Source organism: Copadichromis virginalis, linkage group LG3 (genome assembly GCF_057382275.1).
Source record: "Copadichromis virginalis isolate Kocher_CV1m ecotype Utaka linkage group LG3, C_Virginalis_male_GT1.1, whole genome shotgun sequence".
Taxonomy (NCBI): Eukaryota; Metazoa; Chordata; class Actinopteri; order Cichliformes; family Cichlidae; genus Copadichromis; species Copadichromis virginalis.
Window position 1 is genome coordinate 38,290,001 of NC_140620.1, and position 25,954 is coordinate 38,315,954.

The window sequence follows — 25,954 nt, forward strand, 5'->3', positions numbered from 1 at the left end:
GTTGGCGAAGACTAGAGACTGGTACGCGAAGACCAACAACCCGGCGTCTCTCTTGGAGTTCGACACGCGACACATGGTGATACCGCAAGACGACCGGTGGCTCGTGAGACCTAGGTTCGCGCTGTTCAACTCCTCGGGCATGAACTCCATCGAGAACGAAATAGCCCAAATCGGAAGCGAGTTGCTCGCACGTTTTGGCAAAACCACGCAAGCGCAAAGCGTAACCTCGGGCTTGGAGTTTATCGACCACACGCTACTACACAGCCCCGGCATCCAGGCCATGTTGACAGTCAGAAACGAGGCGTTCGCGAACACCTTCCCGCTAACCGAGCTGATGAGCGAAGCGGAGTGGCCGACATCCAGAAAGTACTGGTCCCTGTTAACCGATCCCATCTGCACGATCGCGCTGCACAGAGGGCTTTTGGCTAAAGAAGGGGGCTCTGAATTTACATCTCAGGAGCGTACGATCTTGGTACAATTGGAGGATCTCATAAACGGCGTGCTGTTCCTATTTCACGCAATCGTCGGCGAAAGAACCAACTCGGTGCTCCCCTACATGGTCGCGTTCAACCTTTCAAATGAACACGACGCCAACCACGGTTACCCGACGTAGAGTGAACAAGACGAAGACGCCTTGTTCACTCTACGAGGGGCCAGGGAATTCAGTAGGCGAACAGGCACGGGAACCAAACTCTGCGCAGGTGACACTACTGACGAGAAACCCCTTGACCGAGAACCCGAACAGACGTCGGACGCTCGTAACGCCGGCGAGATGGCCGCAAAGCAAAGTCAGGTGGACGAGATACTCAAGCTCCTGCAAAACCAACACCGGCAACAACAGCCTCAACAACAGCAAGACATGCAACACGCTCAACTCTATGCCTTTCACAATCAAACGCAACCCAATCCAGTCTACCTTCCGTATCCTGCAGCTGTGCAGCCCCACAACCCAACCGCGTTCCACCGACGATACGGAGACGCTGGGCTGCCCGACGCAAACCCCAAGGCTGCGTTTCCCCGCTCCGAAAGCCCGATGGATTACGATAGTCTGACTCAGGAACAGAGACGGAAAATAGCCATGGCGTACAATCGAGAGGAAGCGGAAAAACAGGCCGTTGCGCAAAAGGAACAAGAAAGGATGTTGGAGTCCATCAAAGCCAGCATAAAAGACGCCCTGAAAGACCAGATGTCCAAATCCGCATCGACGGAGTCCCAGAGCGAACAATACGACACGCTCAGGATGTTAGCAAAGGATATGCCGTACAAGCGTGTCAACCACACTCGGAGTTCCGAGTCGACCGACGACGACAACGACGTGGCGGGGCTTTTGCGCGAACTCCGCGAACTGAGGGAACTGACTAAAGAGCTCTCCGCCAGACGTGTTGTAGTAGCCGATAAACCGAAAACGAACCTCGGCAATCCAAACACCGCCAATCAAAACCGCAGCCCTGACAATCAGACTGTCGCCATGGAAGCTGAAAACACTAGCCAAGCCGCACAGTCCGCGGTCGTTGGGGATCATTCTCTGGTGACCGCGAAGCAACAAGCCGGTTACGCCAGTGTCGCGCAAGCTAGCGCCGGGAGATCCACTGGAGACTCGGTTTCCGATTTCATATCTGCCGTTGTGTCAAAGCACTGAATGTGATGTGTTGTGATGTACACGTTGTAATGCTTGCAAGAAATAAAAAGGAATGATACACAGTGTTTGTACAGTTGTCAAACGTCTCTTTATTTTACATATCATACAGGCCAATGACACGACGTCTGTATTACTGTGACAAACCTGGTCGAGGCCACTCAGTATAATCCAGTGTATTTACTATCAGCATTAACATTGGAAGAACCACATGCCGTGCATAGGATCACCATGGACGCCGATTGCGAAGTCGTGGGTGTTACTACATGTAGCACGATGGACGATTACGAAGGTGCGGGTGCTACAAGTAGCGCGGAGGACGAATGTGAAGTTGTCAGCGTTACAGCTGCAGATCCGTCGGAGGACGAATGTGAAGTTGTCAGCGTTACAGCTGCAGATCCGTTTGTTTTCCATCCCCTCCATCCATTTGCTAAGCAGTTTATGTGCAATAAGAAGCTTTGGATCACTAACGTGAAGAATGCCACGGTACCACAGGCCATCGACATACTACCCCTTGGCCAACCCTGCAAACGTATGGCCGTAACAAGCGACGGAAATTGTTTCTTTCGGGCCATCAGTCAAGTTCTTTCGGGCACCGAAGAAAACCACGAGACGATTAGAGCGGCGCTCGTGTCAGACATGCGACTGACAAACGCCGAGTATGTCCAAGAGAGCGGCATGGATCGCGTCGGCGTGTGGGCTACCGAGGTTGAGATAGAAGCATTGGCAGCCATGTTATCTACGAGAATATATATCTATTACCAAGGTCGGTGGCTAAGAACTTGCCACAAGGGAATGTGGAAGGGGGCTATTTATCTCAATAACGACGGCTGTCACTACGAACCGGTGTTATGCACAAAGTCGACATGCGGTGCCGTTTGCGATAGGTGCGATCGCGGCGTACGCCCGACCATTTACGTGGACGTGTCACAACTACCGGAGCAACCAGGTTCACCGGAGCAACCAGGTTCACCTGTTGTGTGCTGCAGCGGCGAAAAGGACCCCGGCTGTGCGCACCGAGAACAAGCGGAGGACGTGGTGTGTCGCGAACAAATTGTCCTCGAGTTTGTCGAGGAAGCCCCCATCGGTATCCCGGACTACCACGGACAGACGGACCGCTGCCAGGCACGCCCGTCCCTCGAGTTTGACGACGAAGCCCTCGGCGAGAGCTCAGCCTACCACGAACAGGCGCAGGCGGACTACAACAAATACTTGCCCGTCGACGGCGACGAGCGGCTCGACCCACAGCGCAACAGGACTGTGAGACCGTGGACATTGCTCGCTGAAACGTGGCATGCCTTCCTAGCATACGCCGACGAGGGCTGGTGGGGCGATGTCTGTGTGTCCACTGTCGCATCCTGCATGGATTTCGGTGCGGACGGCGACATCGCTATCACGGCTGCACTATCGAGCGACCCGGGGATTGTGTGCTCTGTGACCGTGCGAGCATTCCCTGCCATGGTCACCCATAACGTCGTTCTCTCCGGTTGCAGATTTCAATGTGACACAGTCCCTAATGAGACATTTTCATCTCTCATAACGTGCGTGCATCGCATTGTCTCGACCGTAACCCGCCCCGTTATACTGGCACGACCTAACGGCCTCAACGACGCCCGACCCTTGTCGCCGCTGTCGACTACATGCAGCCGAGCTGACCGTAAGTTGCCGGTCAGGTTGTTCGGGGCGCCGTGCCGCGAGACCTCCGACTGTTGGCTGGAGGACCTTCCGTATCGACCCGTCTCCCTGACAAGGATGATCGAAGACATGAGGAGTCTAACGGATTCGCCGATATGGTTTCGGCTGGCGTATGGAGAAGAGACAGATTGTGTTACGCCAGACTGCATCGTAGGCAACCTACGGCAAACCGATCCGCGAGCCGGGGCTGTTGTGTATAACCTAAGCAGGAACATACCCGGCTACCTATTTGACATAGTTACGGCGGAGAGAACATGGTTTGTGACATTTAGTCAACACCTGGGTTATGTGCTAACCAACGATGGGCCCAGCATGTTTTTTCGGGCCATGGACTCCCTTATGTCTTACGTGCAGAGATATCAACACGTATCGTTTGTGAGCGAGACCGAGCTGTTTCTAGACTGACAGTGTCAAATAAAGCAATGCGTTACAACGAAAGAACTAAAGAAAGAGAAAGAGAGACCACACTGTTCATTGACATGTGTATTTGTTTTATTTGATATATACCTACTACACTACCGCTCTCATGTGACAATAAACATATGTGAACATAATAATAATGTGTAAACTGTGTGTGATTCGTTCAACATAAACAACACCAAAGTAAGTCCTCGGTTTCACTGACGATACAATGCAGAGGGTCGTCTGTAAAAGAAAGTCTTCCACGTGTGCAGGTCCATGTCACCACGCATGTCGAACGTCAAGGGCGCTCGTCTCAACAACACCTGGGGAATGAGCTGGGGAATGAGCTGGGGAATGAGCGGGGCACCGTCGACTAGACCGTAATGTTGAGCTTCGTCTTCTGTCACGTCGGCCGACTGGTGCTGTGTCAACAGTCCGTTGTACACTTCGCGAACGGTGGAGCCGTATATCGTCGTAACGCCGATAGATCCGGACACCAGGCCGATGTTCGCACAGGGGCTCTCCAGTAGCACCTTGACGTTAGGCGTCACGCTGTCCACTATCGCGAAACTGTCCGCGTAGTCGCTCATGGCTTCGTACAGAGCCGTCAAGTATTTCATGAGCGAATGCGGAATCACAATTCTTCCTTGGTAGCGGTCCCTAGGTGGAAAGTCAGTCGAGAACGGACCGTCAGGCAGTCCGCAGTCCGATCTAGTTAGCTCCATCAGAATGCTCAGATTGTCGGCGCAAGCGCATCGGATCAGGGTCATGATGTCGCACAAAGCTCGATACGTGCGATCCTGCACATTTCGAGCCGAGGGCATGCAAACGTATGTGTCTTCGCACTCCGGAAATGCAAACGACGATCCCGAGTCGTTTTGAGTGTACACTACGCTTCGGCGACCACATAAGTCACAATGCACGTTGAACTCGTTAGCAGCTGAGGCCATTAAGATGTCTAAAGCCCCCCGGGCTTTATCCGCGACCCAAAGACTCTCCGACATCATGAATCGTAATACGTTTAGAGCGGCCTGTTTATTCTCATCATCGTAGACAGATAGCGCACGACTGAACGGTTCGCGGTCGGTCCCGGCTATCTTGACGCAACGCCGACCGTCGGAGTGGTCCTTGTTTACGCCGGAGGCTTCTTGCGCACCGAGGTCTACGAGCCACTTAGACGAATGCCTGTTGGGATCGTACGTGATGACCCTTGTCTTGTTTCCGTTTAACACTGCAAATTTCACAGGCACCTTCTTCCAATCCCCTTGACTGTATGCCGTAACGGTCATCGAGTCGATCGTGAACAGAGCACTGTGACCGCCGAGCTGAATCAGGTCCGCCAGATCGACGGTGAAGACGGCCGGCTGGTTGGCATCGGTGCGGTTCTTCATAGTGTGGGAGAAAACGTAGTCGGTGTGGCTGAACGCCATGACGCCAATGTCTTTAAGGTCTCGCTGGCCCGAGGTATAATGTGACCGCGCGTGGCGGCGATACTGTATATATAATACAATCGGCTATGCTGACGTGGTGCACTGAGTCCACCGTGGCTCCGATCGATCACGGCGTGTTGCGCTTCTGCGTCAGAAGCCAAGGCTTTTCGTTCACACAGTGCCCGATCTTACGCGTCTTGTCCGGACCGTACACGTGAGCAAAGACCGCATGCACGGGCACGTCGTTGGCCAACAGGTCCCTGTAGAAATTTTTACAGCCCGTACAGTGGTACGAGACCTGTTTGGTCTCAAACGGCACACCCGGTCGTCTGTCGCTCCAGTCGAGGGTTTTCACAGTGAGCCACTGTGTCTTTTTGAATTCGTCGATCCACATCGCCATGGCCGTCTCGTCTGCCATGGAGTACGGCATGATACAGAGAGTGTTCGATGGGCATAGTGTGTCAGTGGACCGCGTGAATGCACCGGGATTCAGTATCTGCAGCATGAGCGTGGTTTGGTAGAGAAGACCCGCTAGGTCGACCAGGGGTCTTTCGTGTAACTCGTTCCTCGACACGTGCAGTTCTCCTGGCTCAGACGCGATCCCCGCTTCGCGTAGCATGGCAACGGGTAGCGTAGTCGAAATCGCACCTTGTCTCATCAGCGTGGACAACGACTCTCCCAGCTTGCGGCACAAGTCGCCGTACACGGCCGCCGGACGGAGCGTCATGTCGCCGACCACGACGTTCACGCACGCCGTCAGTTTTTCACCCCGAAGCCGGCTCACGTGCTGCCGGTTTAACATGATCCTGTCCAGTTCGTGCTCTCCGCACGCCGGTATCATGTGCTCGGGGCAGGTGTTCATGATACAGTTGAAGGCAGCGTTGGCCCTTTTCAGGCGGTCCTTGATACAGCAAATCGACAGAAGCAACCGGGTCTTGCAGTCTTCCGCCACCTGCTTTTCCGAGTTGTCGCTGTACATGTGTCTAGGTAGACAAAAGTCTATTATGCAGTGCGCAATCAGTTTCGCCGCCCGATTCACCAAAGACCGATCGGCCGAATGGGCCAGCATGACTTTTGAGTTGGCGTAGCATTTGTTACCCAGCTGGTAGGGATGGTCGATCAAGCAACTGTCGGCGCTAGACCCTGGATCCGTGCGCGGAGACGGGAAACCCGTTTGAGTGTCGTCGTCGTCATCTCGTAGAGAAGACTCTGCGGCACCGGCGGCGCTTTCGCACAACAGGGAACCGCCAAACATGACTGTCAAACAGCCCGACGTGGCCTGCAAAGCCACCGGGTATCTGTAAAACGTGGCTTCACACGGGTTGCACTTGTGGAACTCGTAGCATTCTACCGGTTTCACAGCGAGGCCGGTGATGCGCTGCAGCCAGGTCCTAGTGAGCTCGACGTACGTCGTTTTGACGTTGGAGTTGCCGACTTTCAGGCGAGCCAGCGTGTGTTGGCTAAAGAGTTTGTTTTTAGCGCATTTGATCAGGGTGCTCCAGGGGAACAACCCTAAGCCCATTTTAGATGCGATCATTTCGGACACCCTAGCAGCAAGCAGGTCTCTCAGGATACTTTCCTTTCTGGAAAACATGTGATTCATGCAGTAAACCCCGTCCTTGTACAAACTCAAACGGTACACGCTGCGTCTCGCGTCCTCGAGCTGCGCGTTCTCCAGCTTGACCAAGACCGCACTCTGACCCCCCGTCAACTGGAGCGTGTCGACAGATACGACTCTGTGTGGCGTCAGAAACGACGAGGCCTGACTGAGTTCGGCCCATCTGCTCGACTCGTCGTCAAACGTAGGCTCCTCTTTCACGTACAGTATCACGTCTCCGGCTCGAAGCCGATGCCACGGTGCGGTTGAAAAACACGACACTCGATCGGTTTCCAATTTGACGCAGTCCCCTTTCATTACGCACGATATGAACGTATCCGTGACGGCAGAGTCGCAGGGGGATCGCATGCTTTTGAAGGCGGCCAGTCCCCTCACCTTAACCGAGATAGAGGAGAGTTGCTCACCCAAACAGTCCACCGTGTGCGTCAAGGCCAGATATGTCTTCTTTGCAACGTGACAATATATGGAGCAACTGTTTTCGTATTCTAGTTTCACCCGTCTGTCTTTCAGAAACGCCTCGGTGACAGGAACGCGAGCGCCTGCACCGGGGACTCTTGCGAGATACACGGGGTAACCTTCGTCGGTGAGATTACCCTGCGGGTCGCGGTGGAGCTTTTCGTGCTTGTTGTCGCGGCCGATGACGTACATTCGCTTCAAAACATCTTCCACCAGCGCCACGTGTACGTACTGCAGGAAATCGGGCACTTGCTCTCCGACTCGCTTCAGCTTCGAACGTATGGCTTCCTGGGCCTTGTAGGCAAACTGTCGAAGCGAGGCCTTCTGTTGCTGAGAGTTCATTTCTCTGTCGCGCACGGCGTCCGGCACGTTGATCTCGACCGAGTCCCCGGGTCCGTAACCCACCGCTACCATCACGCTATCCGTGTCGCCGTACACCACGGGGCATTTGTGACGGTAGAACTCCGACACGCAGTTGTTTACGACCGCGATCTGTTGCCTTCCGTGGCCCGATATCAGAGGCCCGCAGGGGTACGGAGCGGTTCCGTAAAAGGAATTGGCCATAACCTTGCACTCTCCCTCTTGCAACTTGAAGTATATTCGCTCTGCATCGCCGACCGCGGGGTCCTTAAGTTTTGCTTTGAACGCCGAGCGTTGGTTCAGGTAATACTCCACCGACGAGGCGAACACCCCAGGCGCCCTGATGTACGAGCCGGTGCGCTCGTCGTACTTGAGAATCAGAGACGCGTACTCGTGCCCTTCGGCTTCCCAGCTGTAGCAAATCCAACCCGACAGATCGTGAGGGAAATCGACCGGGGGCCACGGTATGGTCGTTTCGGGCGATATGTTGAGCGCGCACATGATGGAAGGGTACATGCCCGCAAAGTCAAAGGACAACTCCAATCCCATACCCGGACCCGAGTAATGCAGGCCGGTGAGAGGTTCGCACACGGCGCCTCCTTTCCAGGTCTCGCAGTCTCCGTCGGGCACTTGCGATTTGGGGTCCCATCTCAGTCTCGCTTGGTGTTCGCCGCCGACCGGCCCCGCTTTCACTCTGAGAGTGTCGAGCGTGAACTTCAGTTGTGGCATTTGCACCGAGTGGATACTCTGTACGAAACCACTAAACATGTCCCCTCTGCCGTGAACTACGACGTCTATGTTGAGCGTAGTCCTGCATCGATGGAACAGAGCGGACACCGGTTTGAGCACCTTGGCCAGTCTACAGCACAACTGCGAATCGACCAAGTTGTACACGAGCACCGCGAACAGGCTTTTGCCGCCCATGCTTATCATCTCGTCCATTTTGTCGTAGCTCACGTCTGCCACCTTGTACAGTTTTCTCGGATCTTTGGCGGGTTTCTTGTGTATCTCTCTGACTTTGGCGACGACGTACGGCGCGACGTCGTTGAGTTTCATGCTGGTACACGCGTACTTGATATCCCTCGTGCCGGCCATTCTGTACAGGTCGATCACGTTCATGCCACAGCTGTTCATTTTGAAGTGGCCCAGTTTGGCTTTGTCTTTGTTGAACGTTTCCACGTGCGTCGCTATCTGTCTCAGCTTGTATTCGGTCAACGTGCCGCTGGAAAGCACGGAACCCACGTTTTTCAACATCTCCCTGTACATGTCCAGAAACCGCACGTTTTCAAACTGAAACACGGGCTCAGCGTCTGCGCTGAGAGCTCTCGTGACAAACAGGCCTGTCCACATTCGTTTCAGTTTCTCACATCGCTGTCTAGCGGTCGACTCTAGCGTTTTCAGGTAACAGGGGTCCGCGTAGAAGTGCACGCGTTGGTTCAGCACGCGTATGTCGAACTCGGCGTTGTACACGTACAACAGTTCGATGCGGTGGGTTCGTAATATTGATATCGTTCTCTCCAACAGCGCTAGTTCCCCTCCGCAAGCGTGAAACTCCACGCGACGCACATCGTCTATACCGGCGGTTTTGGCTATGTCGAGGTCGAGTTCGGGGTGAGGACAGAGCGCGGCTTTCTCTTTGTTGTATGCCACCAGTAACTTTTTCCTGTGACCCCCGTACGCCTTGGGCATGTGTGAGTTCAGGACCACAATGGAAACGCACGTTATCTCGTGCTGTTGCCCCGGCATGTCCGAAGGCAGGCTGGGGATTGACACGCGTTTAACGTGTTTGGGAAACTGTTTTTGCTGTTCCTTCAGATTCGACACCATCCTATTGCGGCATGTAGTCATGTCGTCCACCGTACCCTCTGTGCAGTAAGGGAACCTGTACGCGAACGAGTTCGATCGGACCGCAGGATCCCGGTGAGCCCCGGCGAACACGGTTTCGATGTCCAGACACGCCGCTTTGTAGAAATGATTCACGTGAGAGGCGTCGAACGCTCTAGCCTCGATCTCCGAAGCTCGGTGGTCGTAGACGAGATCTCTCGGGGACACGGTGCGATTAAGTTTGCCGACCGGAATGTAATACATTCTTCCAAACATTACATCTGAGCAAAGCGCCGGCGTGTTGCCATCCCTGGCTAGGTAGTAGCCCTTGTCGGGACTGAAATCCCCAAACGTCAGCGCGCCTCGTACAAGTTTCATGTACGCAGATGCCCGCGCCACGGATTTCAAAGGAAAGACAGTGGCGTTCACTGTCCGCTTGATGTCTTCGTGCGAGACGCTGATGAAAATCGGCTCTGCTGCAAAATGCCTGGACCATGTAGCTTTCACAGCGTTCCAATTTTCGCCGTCATCCGCATCCATCTCCAGGTCGTAACCCACCACGGGTGCCATGTCGGTCACTTCCAAATTGACAGTAGTGTACAGTGGCACGGTTTCGCATTGTGACCGAATCACCAGTCCCCTGCACAGCAATGACTCTTTGTGATAAAATATCGACTTCAGTAGCACTCCGACTACTGTCGGTTCGCGATCGATGTCGACGCTTCTACGCTGGGGATATATGTCTGGAAAATAGTCGACGAACGGCAGCGGCTTGTCCATACTCTTCCTTGTTAACACTAACGCCTTGTATGTCTGTGATGCGTAACAGCCGAGCTGGATTGCAACCTTTGTAGTAGTACCACACCAAGCTTGTAGCCACCGACCCTGAAACGATTCAATTTAAAGACACCCCCTCACCAACCGTGACCCTTAACCCCCCACCCCCATGCTAAATAATACCGTGCTGTCCAAGCTATCGGTGTGTGTGTTTTGAGCGTGGAATAAATGACACGAATAACACAATAGAGATTTACACTTTTATTGTAGACACAACTCAGGTAATGTTTTATTCAGCAATAAACCAACCATGTGTACATACAAACTGTCTGCGTGCATTTCATTCAGATCAATCCAACGTGATATCACAGGTTGTAACCGTCATAACATCTGTGTTTTCGCCATGACGCTCGATAGCCACATTGACCGGTCCCACCACGCACGCCTTGCTGCTGTCATGTATAAAGCGACGGTTCGCCGGTAAGTCTGTAGTCAGGGACCCCATGTCCACTAGGTTATAAGTGTATTTGTCCATGTTGTTTCCTCCGGCCATAATGTAATAACTTTTCACAAGATTGAGGCTTGGATCCAGGCCTGGGTTGCTGCTTTCGACCACTATTATATACATACCCTCGCTCATGTAATCCACACCGTATAGTTCGTAGATGCCACAGGGAGACCAGCATACCAGCACACCGACCTGGTATGTTTCTACCAGGGAAGCGAATTGTACACAATGACACGATGCGGTTTGACTGGGAGTGTCACGGCGTTGGTCGTCAGGTGTCAGCATCTCGTAAAGTCGCGATAGTTGCGAGTCCGATCCCAAGGTCACAAGTATGACCCTAGTATACGAAGAACGCAACACCTTTCGTACTATGCAACTCGGTACACCGATGTACTTTTTCTTGAGTCGGCCACAGTTTTCCAGTGTGAAACCTGTACTCTTTCTCTCAGCTTTACAAAGGCTCCACGTAGTGGGATTGGATAATGTTGTTTTGGTCTTTAAATCAGACCCAACGTTTGTAAAGTCATAACTCGTCGATTCAGTCTTGAGCTTTAGTGGTTGGGGCGATGGTTCACGTTTCCTTTGCTTGCCGTGTTTTACGGTGACACAGGCCTTCTTCTTCTTACGCTTCAGTCGGGGCCTGCTACTCTCGCTGACATCCATGGGAGCTTGTTCCGTACCAAGCGACCGAATCGCTGCTGCTACCACACTCTCATATAAGTCAAACACTATGTCGGTGTCGGGTGTCTCATGCGCGATTTTGTCTCTTGCATCTTCGCGGGCGACACAAGTTTGCTTCAGCACATCTCCTAGCCGCAATGCCGACGCCTCGGTCTTGTCGCGGATCACAGGCAGTATGCCATCTGGCTGCATGCCTCGTAGGTCCACATCTAGTGCGGTAGACAACGCGCGGATCGACGCCGCCAATGTGTTCATTTCAATTACTTTAGCTTCCATGTGGTCAACCTCGGCCTTTGCGCTCTCGAGTGCACTCTCGAGATTGGAAATGTGTTTGTCTTTCTCTGTTAGCTCTCTGTGCAGTGTGCCGTTCAGGTTTGTCAAAGCGACCAGGCTGGCCTGCAGTGACTCGCGTTCCTGAGAGAGGGTTTGGATTTTACTCTCGCTCTTCTGCAGTGACTGTTTGTTGTCGACTACAAGTTTCTCTAACTTGTGGCTGAGATCATCTATCGACGCCTTGTGACAAGCTTTATCTTGCTTACTGTCTTCTTGGAATAAAATGAACTCTTTTTTAGCGTCATGGGTCTCTTTTTTAGCTTTTTCTAATTCCTGCACAAGCCTCCGTCTATCGTCTTCGCGCGTACGCTTGTACTTTTCGTGTGTGGCCGTCAGCTTCTGAATCGTGCGTTTCTGTTCGTCGAGTTCCTCGGCCAGATCCCGGATTCGCCTAGCCGAGGTCAGGTTGTGCGCTTCGGCTTGCGACTGGCGCTCTTCCTCTTTTGCCGATAACGCGTTGTCTAGATTTGTTTTCTCGGCCCGTAGTTGTTCGCATGTCGCCGTTTTACGCGTGAGTTCGTCGGCAGTGTTTACGATGACAGCCGTGAGCTGGATTACCAACTCTACCAGCGCTTGAAAGCGCTCTGTCAACTTAACACTGGTGTCGGGCATATTTTGCGACGGGACGGGTTTCAATCGTTGCACGATTGACAACAATTTCTCACTGAGATTGCCATCGTTCTTACGGACATGCTCGGTGATGGCGTTCAAATCCGTGGTCTCGATGGCTATATTTTCTGCACACAGTCTTGTGCAACAAGCTATTACGTTGTCCGCCAGCGGTATATCAGCTAAACTCTTCATGTGCCTACACTCCGAGAACAAGCCCGTTGTTACACAGCTCTCTAATCCGCGGATCGTCATGTCGTAACAACCGCATATTTCCATGGCCAAATCGAACCCTATAATCTCACGAGCATCGGTTGTTTCGAATGACTCTAACCATCTAGTCAACTCGGCAAAAGTCTCTGTCATTCCCCTAAGCGTACCCGTTATCGTGTTTGCCGGCGAAGGCTTTTGTGTGACACGGACAGTCTCCTCAGATGACGAGGGGTCCGTCTGGGTGTCCAAATGGAAGAGTCTTGACATGATATCCAACAGATCGACACGAGAATCTTCGCCAGCACTGAACTGAGGTCGATTGTTCACTCGACTCTTGTGCGGCTTCCCAGCTTTCCCTGTACAGGTCCCAGACTCTGTGTTTTCGCGCACGGACGCCTCCTGTTCGTCCGTGCGCGTGGTCTCGGTGCCGTTTTTGCCACATCCACCAGCCCGGGTCGGGCTCGTTCTTTGGCGGCTTGTTCTGTCTTTTCTGTCTTTTCGCGCACGGGTACGTTTGCTCGTGGCCGTGGCACTCGCCTCGCTCGCTGTTCTGTGGCCCGCGTGTTGTTGACGTGTCGCCGCCGTGTCCACAGCGGAGGTCTGGATTGTCTTCTTGGTCCGACGTGAATTCGACTTGCTTTTGCGTCGTTGATGATCCTCTCTCTCCTGCTGCACTTCGGTGGCCGCGGTGCTCGTTTTCCCATTCCTCCTCGAGGCTCGTGGTGTAGGGGCGCTTGTGATTAAGGCATCGTCCCGGTCCTTGGGTTCTCGCGCACGCGTGTCCATTTTCGGAAGACGAGCGTGTCGGAAACACTCTGGCGCACAGAGACGTACACAGGTCGCCGAAGAGCACTTTGTCAATCTGCGTCACGGCCAAAACTCTCTTGGGTTCTGCGGGGCAGGCTATTGGCATATCGCGGTAGTCGTGCCCGCACCGTTGACAGAGCTCTTTAACGCGACCGTACTGTTTCGCGTCGACCTTAAGACTACCCAACAGTTTTTCCGTCGCACTGCACCAACCGTCGAGCGCTCCGCAGCACAAGGCCGTGAGTATCACGGCCCAGTACGGAGCGTCTATGACCTCCCGGGTGACGGCTTGCGATACGCGCTTCGATATAGCTAGACCAGTACGTGTCAGTTCCACTTCCACCCAAGCTAGAGCTGATCGTTTAGCGGACTGTCTAGCTGCACGCATGGGCCGTAGGTCGTGTTGGTTAACAGTCGTACATGCCACAGGTGTTGTGTCGCTAGACAGTGTCCACAACACGGATGTGCCCCACAGGTCCTTTTCGGGCTCGATGAAAGAAGCACCGTCGACGCCTCGCGACGCTTCGCGACGCAGGTGCTCTAGGGTCAGTCTGCTTTGCTCGTACACGACTTTGAACGCCAAAGGAGCCGCCAGCCTAGACAGCGTATCTCTGACAAGTCCTGCTATGCACATGTCTTTGTCCTCGCCAGTTACGTGAAATAGCAAGTTCCGAAATTCCATATCCACGGCGGAGTATATCCTAGATACGATCGACTCCAGGCGATGACCGTCGATCGCGTCCCCGAAAAACGGATTTGCGATTACGTGTGACGGGACGTGCGGTTTCACCCACGCGAACGGTGCTCTTGCTAGGATGCTCACCGTCCTTACTTCGTGGCCCTTAGAGTTCGTGTACATGCCGGTGAGGTGTTTGGCCGTAACAAGACCGCGATCGTCCTGTTTGCTGCTCTCTGCGTACGCGACCCGAATAATTAGACAGTTGCCGACTCTGGACTGCGCCTTGGTCAGTGGGATACGATAGAGACCATCCTCACCCGGCTCTGTGAGAATAACCGCTGTTGGTATCACTTTCTCGATGTTGACCGTGTGCGACCAAAAATATTCTACGAGTTGCACGTTAGAGGTGTGTTGGGCCAAACGCACCGTCAAATGATACGCTCCGCTCCAGTCGCCCACTTGACTCGGATCCATGTTTGCAACTACACAACGCTGACAATGCCATGTGTGAAGGAATAGCGTGGCGTGTTGTGCGTGATACACAAAGCATAAGTTGTACAATAATCACACGCGCTTGGTATCACACAAAAACAGTTTATTGTATGTACAGTGAAACAAAAGCAACACCAACAACGGGAGATATAATACCTGCAAATGGGATCACACACAGTCTATAACAAACACATGACAGTGATCATCATCGATCATAATCATCATCGATCATAATCATCATAATCATAATCATCATCATCATCGATCATCATCATCATCCATGACAGTCTTTGGTCCTTCTTCACTGACGATCTTTATGATACATGCGGGTGTCAGAGTCTCTAAGCCCTGTTCGGAAGCCTGCTCTGCGATAGATGCGGGTGTCAGAGTCTTTATGATACATGCGGGTGTCAGAGTCTCTAAGCCCTGTTCGGAAGCCTGCTCTGCGATAGATGCGGGTGTCAGAGTCTTTATGATACATGCGGGTGTCAGAGTCTCTAAGCCCTGTTCGGAAGCCTGCTCTGCGATAGATGCGGGTGTCAGAGTCTCTAAGCCCCGTTCGGCTGAGTCTGGGCATTCCTGCCCGGGAGAGTCCATCTCCTTGTCTTTTACAGATGGCTCGCTTGTCACATCTAACACATCCAGGGCCTCAGACGCTTTGGATTCTTCCTGTGTTGTATTATCAGACACCGCGGGGACATTGCTGTCGTCTCCGTCGTCCTCACCATCCTCGCGTTCGAGATCAAATACGCAGCTCCGTGTAGTGTTGCAGGCCAAACTCATCATGTACGTGGAATCGGATTCTAGGTCGTAGTCATCTACACACGCTATGGTGCTCACTGTGCCAGCGGAGGAACCTAATCCTTCTTGTTGCTGTGATGCTACTTTCATCAGTTCATTGATAAACTCGTCCTTGACACCCATGGTGTTTATAACGGTTAGGTACAACATCAAATTGTTTTGTGCACCTAAGCCCTGCAGAGTACAATCCATTTCCCAGGCCCTCACGTCGAACATGTCTGGGTAATGTCTCCCTATTGCGTCCAGAAGCTCGGTGTACAGCATGCCTGTGACGGCTTTCATTACGGCGTGGTTAGTTTCCATCGTTGTGGCCATGTCTTAGGCGCGAGCAAGTGTTTGGCAGCTTACGCACTGGGGGTACAGCGTTTCGATATCCACTAGTACTTCAGAAAAAATCGGTTGCGTACATTTGGGGCAGGCTATGTACATTTGTTTCATCTCGGTGAACGTGCACGTGTTGACGTCTCTGGTGCTAAGCGGCACATTGAACATTGGAGCCGCGCAACACGAGGACCCGAACGACATGCACTCAAAGTCGTATTCGACGTCTATATTCCTGGGATTGCCTTTCACTTCGGAGGAATGAAACGTTTGGTTTTTCAGACACTTGGAACACCTGAGATCGCCTTCGACTCTTGGCTGCATGGAAGGCGTGGGCGCTCCGGGGATGAGGAGTATCTGCTTGTGGTTGTGGTCGACCCAATTGATGTGGCAGTTTAACACGGCATACAGGAGCATCTGCGATTCCGGGGGCAGTTGCCTCAGCCGTTGAAATCGCTCGAGGTGAAAAGCCTCGACGCTTTCGCGCAGCTTGGGTATGCAGCCCGCTGCCGTTTCCAACGGGGTGTCCGTCGTGTACGCGAGCGCGAGTTTGTAATAACAACTCAGCTCCCACTCGGACGCTAACGTTAGCGTCGGATGCCCCAGAGTCTTAACTACCTGAAAGGCGTTTATCAACTTGGTGTGATAGGACTTTCTCGTCGCGGAGTACACGAGCTTGGACCATTTTATCAGGCTGGCTTCTTCGTGGCCGTGGTCCTCGTGCAATTCGTTGGTTCTTCGGTCTCGGTAGTCCGCCCCGCGGTAAACGGGCTCGGCTGTACGAAAGCTAATATCCTGCGCGTCACGGTGTCCCTTTGTGGCGTTTGCGCGTGGGGCTGTATTGCCCGCAGCCCGTTCCGGCTGCTCGATCGGAGGCGGCCGATGTAGTCCGGGAGGCGGAGTCCCGCACCATCCCCGGCTGGCCAGAAACTTTAAAGCCTCGACTGTCACGAGCCTGAGTTTGTGTTCGGCTCGTTCCTGATCGAAATATAACACTTGCTTTTGAAAACTGTAGAAATCGGCGAGCAGCGCTAAGCGTAGCACACCCTCGTACCCGGCCAGTTGCACCACCGCGGATTCGTCCGATAAGGAGGACTCGCCCGTACACTCGACCAGGCTGCGCGACAGAGTACGCCACAAAGACAGGCAAACGGTCTTGACTTCGTCCGCGAGAGGGACGTTAGATTTAGCGGACAAACATTTTACAAGCTCGGATCTTAACGTAGAGGGGGAACCTGTCTCCTTTTGCTTATAATGGCACGCCAAACTGAGACACTCCAGGTACGCCTGCAGCAGGATCCCTTTTGCATACCGACCGGACCACACGACGACGGGATCGGGTACCCTTGCAAGGTCAGTTCTTTTGCGCCGGTGATCCTCGATTCTCCCGTCGTCTTCCATCTGTACCTGCCGGTCCTGTTCCCCGATGAAGTGTTGAAGATACACGCCGAACACCTGGGACACTTCTTAGCTTTGCAGAGTATACCCAAAGTCAACGACGATCTGGAGAGCACGCTCTTCCACGGGCTGTGTCGACTGTTCACCAGCGAGAGGGTCCTTGAAGTGTACGCCCAGACCGTAGGGGATCCTCCCTGTGACCCGGAGGGTCTACCTTGCGGTCAACGACTGGAGGACTGTGAAAATGACGCCGGCGAACCCCCTCGCGTGTTTGCCTCTTTCACTAAAAGTACAGCAAAACAAAACGTTCTGGCTCTACTGCGAGGCCTTCTGTCTTTGTTCAACAAGACCGACCTCGTTGAAGAGATACCTCATACTCCCGGACACGAACCCGAACACATGCTATTCTTGTATCTCATCCAGCTCATGGTGGTGTTCGTGAGTAGCCAAATGCCTGAGACCGACCTGGCTACTATTATGAGCGTGGCATCGTCTGTGTTTCTCGAGACGAACCTCTGTCACCCCCTGTGCGCAGCTACGCTGTTGAAGCCCATGTTCGTCCCTTACTACCAGCAGCAATCCAGCAGGCCGAAGAAAAAGGCAGACGGCAAACCGCTCGCCGAGGGCGCACCCAGAGTTGCCTGTTACAGGTTGTTCACGGGGTACGTGTTGAACGACAAGGGCGAGGACGTGTCGACTTCCGGTGATCTGGAATGGACGGAGCGCAGCATTCTGAACCGCATGCAGGGCTGGAAGCTGCAAGAACGTGACAACAGGAAACTGTGGTTCGTGGCGTCTCAGATGGGCGACAGGGTTACAATGATCAAAACCGAGGCCTTGCAGTTGATGGGGGGGCAAATCGGCGAGAAGGCCGTCAAGATAGCAGAATGCCTGGTGTGCGACAATGTCATGGCCTACATGCAGTCGAGCGTCATCGGCACCTTGCGTAACATGTTACCTTGTCACGCCAACAGTGAGTTCGACGAACCTGTCATGGCCACGGTCAACTTTTCCATGACCAAGTTATCCGAGGCCATACGACATCAGAGCAGAAACCTGTGGTCCAAACTGCGTACACGCACCAAGAGCTGTCTTTGCGTCACGGGCGTTGGGTTTGCGGGGCAAGACAGCGGAGCGGTCCTTCATTTCGGCCGAGTGTTCACCGGATCCGAAGAGAAGAGACTCCAGGGCCAGGGGTCCTACGGGACATTCACCTCCGTAGTCCTAGGAACGGGAGAGACCATGATGAGTAACATGCTGTTCGCTGCGTACAGTCTCCAACCGCCCCCCGCCAACAAAGGTGTTCGTGCTACGTTGGCCTCGCCGTACAAACCAGTGCCTCGCCGCGCCGACACCGTGACAGACGTGTACATGTACGCTAGATATCATCACAGGCTGAACTCGGGGGAATTCACCGAAGTTGCACATGTGAAACCCGCAAAGGATTCCCCCCAGGCCAATATGGTCATGGAGACGACTCTGACGCCAAACAGCAAGTACAAGGTCACCGCGGTGCACGGCGCCTTGCCCATGTGCGGGCTAACGCTGGCGCTTACCGTCAGACAGACGATGATAATGGTGACTGGCTTTCTGTGCGCGGAGATAGCGCGGTGCATCTACGGGACCAAGTCCGGCGACATGATGACCGTATGCAGGAGCATCACAGCGCTGAGCATGTCCTGTAAATTCAAGCTGCCTAAAAGCGACGACCAGGAAACACTCAACACGCTCAAAACCCCTTTCGGCGAACTCTTGAAGGTGACAGGTCCCATGTTCGGCAATTCCTCGAACAGAGCACGCCTCGATCTCAACGCGTTGGAGTGGCTTGACGCCAAAGACTACAGGCTGCCCGAATACTTGCGCACGTCGCTGAACATGTTGGGGGACACCAGGCAGCAAGTGGAACAGATCATGAGAGACAAGAACATGTCGTACAACAGGGTCGTGTTCCTCAGCGACAATAGTAGAATGAGCATGACGCAGTTGTACGAAAACGAAAAGGGTATGGTGAATGCCCCTCTGATGGCGATGTGTAACATGAGGTTACAACACCAAGAGCTACGCCGCTTGTAAATTTTCCAACAAGGGCGGCTACTACCTGGTCAACGTGTTTAGCAATACTTGCATAAAGACACAGCTGTATCACCGAGACGACTCGTTGGAACTCCAGTGTTTGATGCGACCCACGCAAAGCACAGTGGATGAAGTGATGGAAAGCATCGCGAAGGAGGTATCTTTCACGGTGCCTCGCATAGACATCAACCGGGTACGAATGTTGGCGGTGGATTTGAGAGCGGAGGACTTTGAGTCTTTGATCTGCGCTATTGAGAAGAAAAACATCCAAGTGACCGGTCTGGTTTCGCTGCCCTCGGCTTCAGCCAAGAAGCCGAGCCCGTCGCCTGCGTCGCAGACGTCGACACAGGCACGGGATGAGGCCGATCGAAACGACAACCGTCGGGCGGACTATTCCTTGAAGAGAAAGGACAGGGAAGAGGAAGAACCCGCCAACTCGCTCTCCGGCGGTAACAAGAGTAGCAAGATTGCACACGTTTCGGCTAGCAACGCGGCCCTCGATAGCTACGGTGAGACAGAACGTTCTGCACCTGCGGAATTGTCCGTGGTGGATGACAGCGACGCAGACTGCGGATACGACGACTCTGACTAACCGGAATACTCCTTCTTACTATGATAATGATGATAATGATAATGATGATAATGATAATGATGATAATGATAATGATGCCGATGATGTTTTTTTTGTGATGCCACTGTCTAGTTTACATGATTTTTCATGTTCTCGTAAAAATAAAGACAACCTTAAACCATAACAGTTCCCGTACAGTGTCTGTGTTTATTCGAGACATATACACTCGTAGTGCTTACAGCGTGTCGCATGTAATATATTGCCAATACATTGCCAATCGTAATATTATGAACGCGTTGGGTGTCAATATAAAACCATCGCGTCGAAACGATGTGCCTGAGTCGGACACTCTCACTCTCAGTCGGAGACAGATGTACGTCAGTCGGTGAGATCGCATTTCCCGCAAGAGGAGAAAGTGAAACACCACACATTGCATTCCTCACAGTCCAAGGCCTCACAACACTTCTTTCCGTATAACACCCACGTCGCGCTACCCTTTGTGATTGTCGTCGTGTGCTGTCAACTGATTGGTCTTGTTTACACATGGTGACTTGCTAAAGGGTAAATCGGTGAGAGACTACGTGAAGGAAAGCAAAGAGCTACAAAGAGTGATAAACCAGTGTGGCGGAAGGTACCACACGCTGAGCAACACTCAGAGAGTAAACCAAACCCAAGTGGATACTCTGTTGAGTAAAATAGAGGACATGGTAGAATTCAACGGAGGTGAGCACTACAGCAACGATATGTACAAGGCAGCGCAGAAGAAACTCGAAAGAGACAGGGAGCGGAAGAGGAAAGAGCAAGACCAAATGCGAAAAGAGCACGAAGACATTATTAAGACATGTTCAGTTAGGTAGGCTACCTATATTAGTTGGGTTACCATCACACACAAGATTGTTTTTGACAGAGCTGCTTATGAAGACAGTGTGCTGAGAATCGGTTTTCTTAACCGTGTGGATCTACAACATGTTGATGTTAGACAAATGCCTCTGTTTTCTGTCCTTGTGTTGTAAACCATGTGGCATCTGTGCAGCACAAATAAAAGCTGAGACATACTGTTATTGTGTGGTGTTTTACACTGTTTCATTTGCGTTGAAAACTCAATCATACACTGAGCTGGGTTTGATTCCTTTATACACCAAATGTCAAATGAAAACCCCATACAAGATCACAGTGTACGTTTGTTTATTACCAACACCACCGTAAAACACACACATGTCGTCCGATGTTGTTAGCCATCCGAGATTCATTCGGTCCTCAGGACCCCCAACCGTTACGTTTTCCTCTGCTAATGTACAAGTTAGAAAAGAAACAAGCCGTGTTCAGTTGAAAACAAAGTTTAATGTTGTGTCGTAACACACTCAAACAGAATAACTGATAGAACACTGAATCTGGGACCTGAAATGAGAGGCCCACGCATAACAACAACATGTAACATTTCATGTAGGTTTATTATTACAAGCAGTGTGATAACAAGCCGATACAATACAATACAGTGAACACTTTGCCCCCGTTCTACTATTCGGGGTACCACAGCCTAAGAGTTGCGGCCTTTCGCCTCGCATCCGTGTCATTGGTCTTGCACCACAGAAGACAATCGCTGCCGTTGGGTTCTGTCCGAAAGACCTCTCCCATACGCGGCATCGCGGCCATCAGCTCGTCGACCAGCCGTCCAAAAGCACCGCGTTCATCCTCTTTGTCCACGTACACGTACCAAGTGAAAAGCATAAGCTTCCGCTTCTCGACTTCATATTGGCAGTCATCATATGTGGTCTCGGGCTTGCGCTGGTCACCCCGCAAGCCAGGCTGCTCGACGACCCATCTCGATCCAAAGTAATCCTTGTAAGCAAGCCACAGCTGTTCAGCAAGCGCTTCAGTGTCCGCCGCCACCTTGCCGTCGCCTTCTAACAGCAGTGTTATACGTGATCCCACCGCGGCCACTCTGTCCACATACACGTACCAACGAGTCCATCCGACCAGCAAAGCCTTGATCTTGCAATCGAGCCAAAACTGCACCATGTGAAATCCGTCAAGGCACAGCACACTCAGGTCTTCTAGGTCCATAAAGTCTACGCAATTGGGCGCCATTTCGCCCCATTCCTCCGGGTACTTGATCCTCTGTAACATCTTGCCAGACAACATGTGTATCTTCAGGATCTCGTCGGCCCAACCGTTATACACCGTCCAAGGCTTTGCCATTTCTCCGTCGGGGAACACCAACCTCGGGTGTGTTAAACGTATGCTGTGCACTTGCTGCATCACCGGCTTTGCTCTGCTGCTGCTGCTGCTGCTGCTGCTGCGTTATACACCGACACTGTCACAGAGTGAGCTTCACTGTCTTGCAATCACATCCATACAGCTTATATAGCATCCCACAGCTCGACACCTACACAGGTCGGGGATAAGATGCCGTCTCAGACGTGTCCTTCTCGTCGCACGGGTGTCCAATGTAGCACTTTCGCTCTCCTTGGTTTCGGTGGGTATTGAATCGCCAAAGGCATCACGATCGCAGGTCTCTGGATGTCTGTATTTGATACAGAACGTAACCGCAGGCGGCGAAAGCGAGGAACGGCCCTGACAGTCTCAGAAGCAGTGAACTATACATACCCACACATAAGCAGTACCGGTCGAATGTCAGCTCTTATTGTACCTGCCCCCGTACCAAAATGAGCTTACGTTCAGATGACATAGAATGCGCTTGAATTTGTAGCCGATGTATGAGAGAACACAGAGACCAAACACAGAGGATCACACGCAGACACATAAGCAGTACCGGTCAAATGTCAGCTCTTATTGTACCTGCCCCCGTACCAAAATGAGCTTACGTTCAGATGACATAGAATGCGCTTGAATTTGTAGCCGATGTATGAGAGAACACAGAGACCAAACACAGAGGATCACATGCAGAACAACAGACTGTAACATTCCATTTAGTTTATTACGGTCAGCAATGGTGATACAATGCACACAGTAACATTTGTGACAGCCCTCAGTCCACCGCAATCCTTTACGTGGCTTCCAAAAACATCAGGTCGTTTGTTATATTGCTATCAACATTGTGGTACGATCAGAAAAAGACACACATCAGGTCAGGTTTTTATTACAGTCAGCATTTGGATACGATGAAAAAACACAACAGCAATACAATTAAGCGTAAAGCAGAGAGTGTGACACGACGATAGGCTGCCCGGCACACTAGCCGCGGTCTAATCTGTCGATTCTTCTACTGTTTGCGGGTACCACAGCCTAATCGTCGACGCCTTTCGCTTGTCATCAGCGTCGTTGGTGTGACACCACAGAAGACACTCTCCTTCGTGTCGTTCGGTCCGATAAACCTCGCCCATACGCGGCATCACGGTCATCCGATCGTCAACCACTCGCCCAAAGTCGCCTCGCTCGCCCTCGATGGAGACACACAGCAGTTTATCCCGTCGGTTTTCGTATTCGTGTTCCCCATACATGATGTCGGGTTTACGCGTATCCCCCGGCCGCCCAGGTTGCTTGACAACCCATTGCCATTTAAAGTATGTCTTGTAAGCAAGCCATAGCTTCCTCGAGAGGACCTCTGCGTCCGCCACCGTTTTGCCCTCGCCATCTAGCAGCAGGGTCATACTCCATCCCACACCAGTCACCCGATCCACGTGCACGTACCAACGAGCCCATCCGGCCATGAACGACTCGAGTTTACAATGAAACCAAAAGTCCACCATGTGAAAGCCGTCTAAGCACATGTCGCTCATGTCTTCCAGGTCCATGAGGGCTATGTGACGGGGTGCCATCGCAGCCAACTCTTCCGGGCATTTGATCCTGTCCAACGTGTTAGCAGATAACATGTGTGTTTTCATGATGTCTTCAGCCCAAGGGCGGCACAGGAACCACACGCGGCGTATCTCGCTGTCCGGGAGCCCCGTCCTTGGGTGCACCAAACGTATGCTGTAGACCTGCGACATGACAGTATCTGTGTCTCCGTTACACACGGCCGCTGTCAACCCTTCGTCTCAAAGCGTCTGATGGCAGTTGTGGATCTGTCCAGGTTATAATACCGTTCTCAGTAGGGGTGAAACAGCGAAGAACAACCCAGGCGGCCACCGACCTGTGTATATGTGCTATGCGTGCTGTTGTACTGGCACCGTGTGTCGTGTAGATGTACGGCTGCGGTACAAAACGCGACACGCATCCCAGCTTTTCTAGCGCTATTCACAACGGTGATGGTATCGACAATGGCGAACCTGGTGTACGCAGTAAGCGATCCAGCCCGTTCCTAAGTTGTCGCGTCCGAGCGCTGGTTCTACAGCCATCATCAGGGCCACCTATCCGAAAGTAATCGTGGTCAAACAACGCTCAACCGCTCGATGTCTTTTAGTGAAAGAGAACGACCTTAGAGGAAAACTCATGTACTGACACAATGAAGACCAAGCGTCAAAGTCTGACTACTAGCCCCTTTTCCCCGTTCCGCACGACGACATACGTGGCTCACGATGGAGTCGTTCGATCGCAACGACAAGAAGAAGAATAAGAGGATTCGCCTCTCCCAAGCAGACCACGGTACGCTCGAAGAGCATGTACAGGAGGTGCGATCGACACCGGGAACAACAGAGCGCCTCGAACCAGTGCAGGGTTCACCCGAGAAGTACTGGGACAGATACAAAAGAAATGCAGCGGTTCAAGCCGTGGCTCCGTTCGACAAGACGTGCACATGTGCCGCTTGTAATGCTGCAAACAGCGCCCGCTACGCTCCCGACGTAGCCCACGAAATGGCACGGCGCAGAACAAACACGGCGAGACTCGTATTCCAGCACTACGAATGGATTTTCGATCCACCGCAACCAAGTAACCACCATCACGATCAATGAACAGTCGCAGCTATCCCCAACAAAGCACTTCGCCAAGGCGGTGGAACGGGACAGCGGACGTCGAGTAATGTCTTATGTCAATCGAGAGTGCACCGTTGTCTGTGTCGTTATCTGTCTCGTACCATTTGCTACCTTCCAATAGAATGTAATGAATGTCACACAAGTTAGTGTCTCTGTCGACCGAGCGCCGCATCGAGAAATGCACAGAAATGGTCGCACACAACGCACAACATCAGTGCGATTGACATGCTAGTAACCACAATCGAATCCCACTAGCGCCAAGCAGGTCCGTGGTCCAGATACCCCGGGTATCCCCGGGTATCCCCAGGTATCCCCAGGTATCCCCCGCGAGCCCCACCTTTCCGTCTGCGACCGCGATCCTCCTCGCTGAAATAAGAGCGTTTTCGCGCAGGCTCTATGGCGCGCGGCCAACGGAGGCCGCTGTTAACCCTGATGCACCCGCCAGGGGGAGAGCGGCGGGGTCAGGGGATGCGGGTCCCCCGCGGAGGGAGGGAGGAGGTTGGGGTCGCGAGATCCCCCCGATGGGATGGGGATGGGATGGGATGGGATGGCGGGCTCGGGGGATGCGGGTCCCCCGCGGAGGGAGGGAGGGAGGGAGGAGGTTGGGGTCGCGAGATCCCCCACCCCCCCGAGGGGATGGGATGGGGATGGGATGGGATTGGAGAGAGAGAGAGAGAGAGAGAGAGAGAGAGAGAGAGAGATATAAAGTCTTGTAAAAAGGTGGTCGAGAAACACCCCGGCGAAAGCAGAAGAAGACGAAGAAGAAGAAGAAGAAGATAATGTCACGCACTAGACCGTGGGAGCCAAAGAGCACTAAGGTCGGTACAGGCGGATCGCAATCGCCAGCGGTGTCCTCCTCCTCCTCCTCCCGCTCACCATCACCGTCGCCATCGCCATCGCATTTGGCGTACGCTGCGTGGTCGGCTCCGGTGGCTCCGTTGTTGCGACCGGCCACGTTTCGCTATCGAGGGCTAGGGGTCGAGGAAGACCAAGAGCAGCGGCAGCAGCAGCAGCAGCAGCAGCAGCAGCAGCAGCTACAGGAGAACTTGGAGGAGGACGAGAGCAAGGAAGAGGAGCAAGAGGCCGAGGGGGACGACAACGACGACCCGACGGCCCGAACGCTCGCAGACGAGGAGGAGGAGAGCCACTCGGAGGATCAGGAGGACGAAAACGATGGGGTATGTAGTTGCGAGGAAGATGATCGCGGTTACGAAATGGCGTCGCAACTCTGCCAGGACGGCGGCTCGCAAGGTGAGTCGAACCGCCGAGAGGGAGAGGAAGAAGAAGCAGGCGCCGACCCACCGGGGCGGGGGACTCGGGAGATTTGGCAAGAGGACGACGCCGGCCGCGCTGCAGGTGGCGTTCATGATCCTGGGCGTTTGTTTGAGGGGTGGAA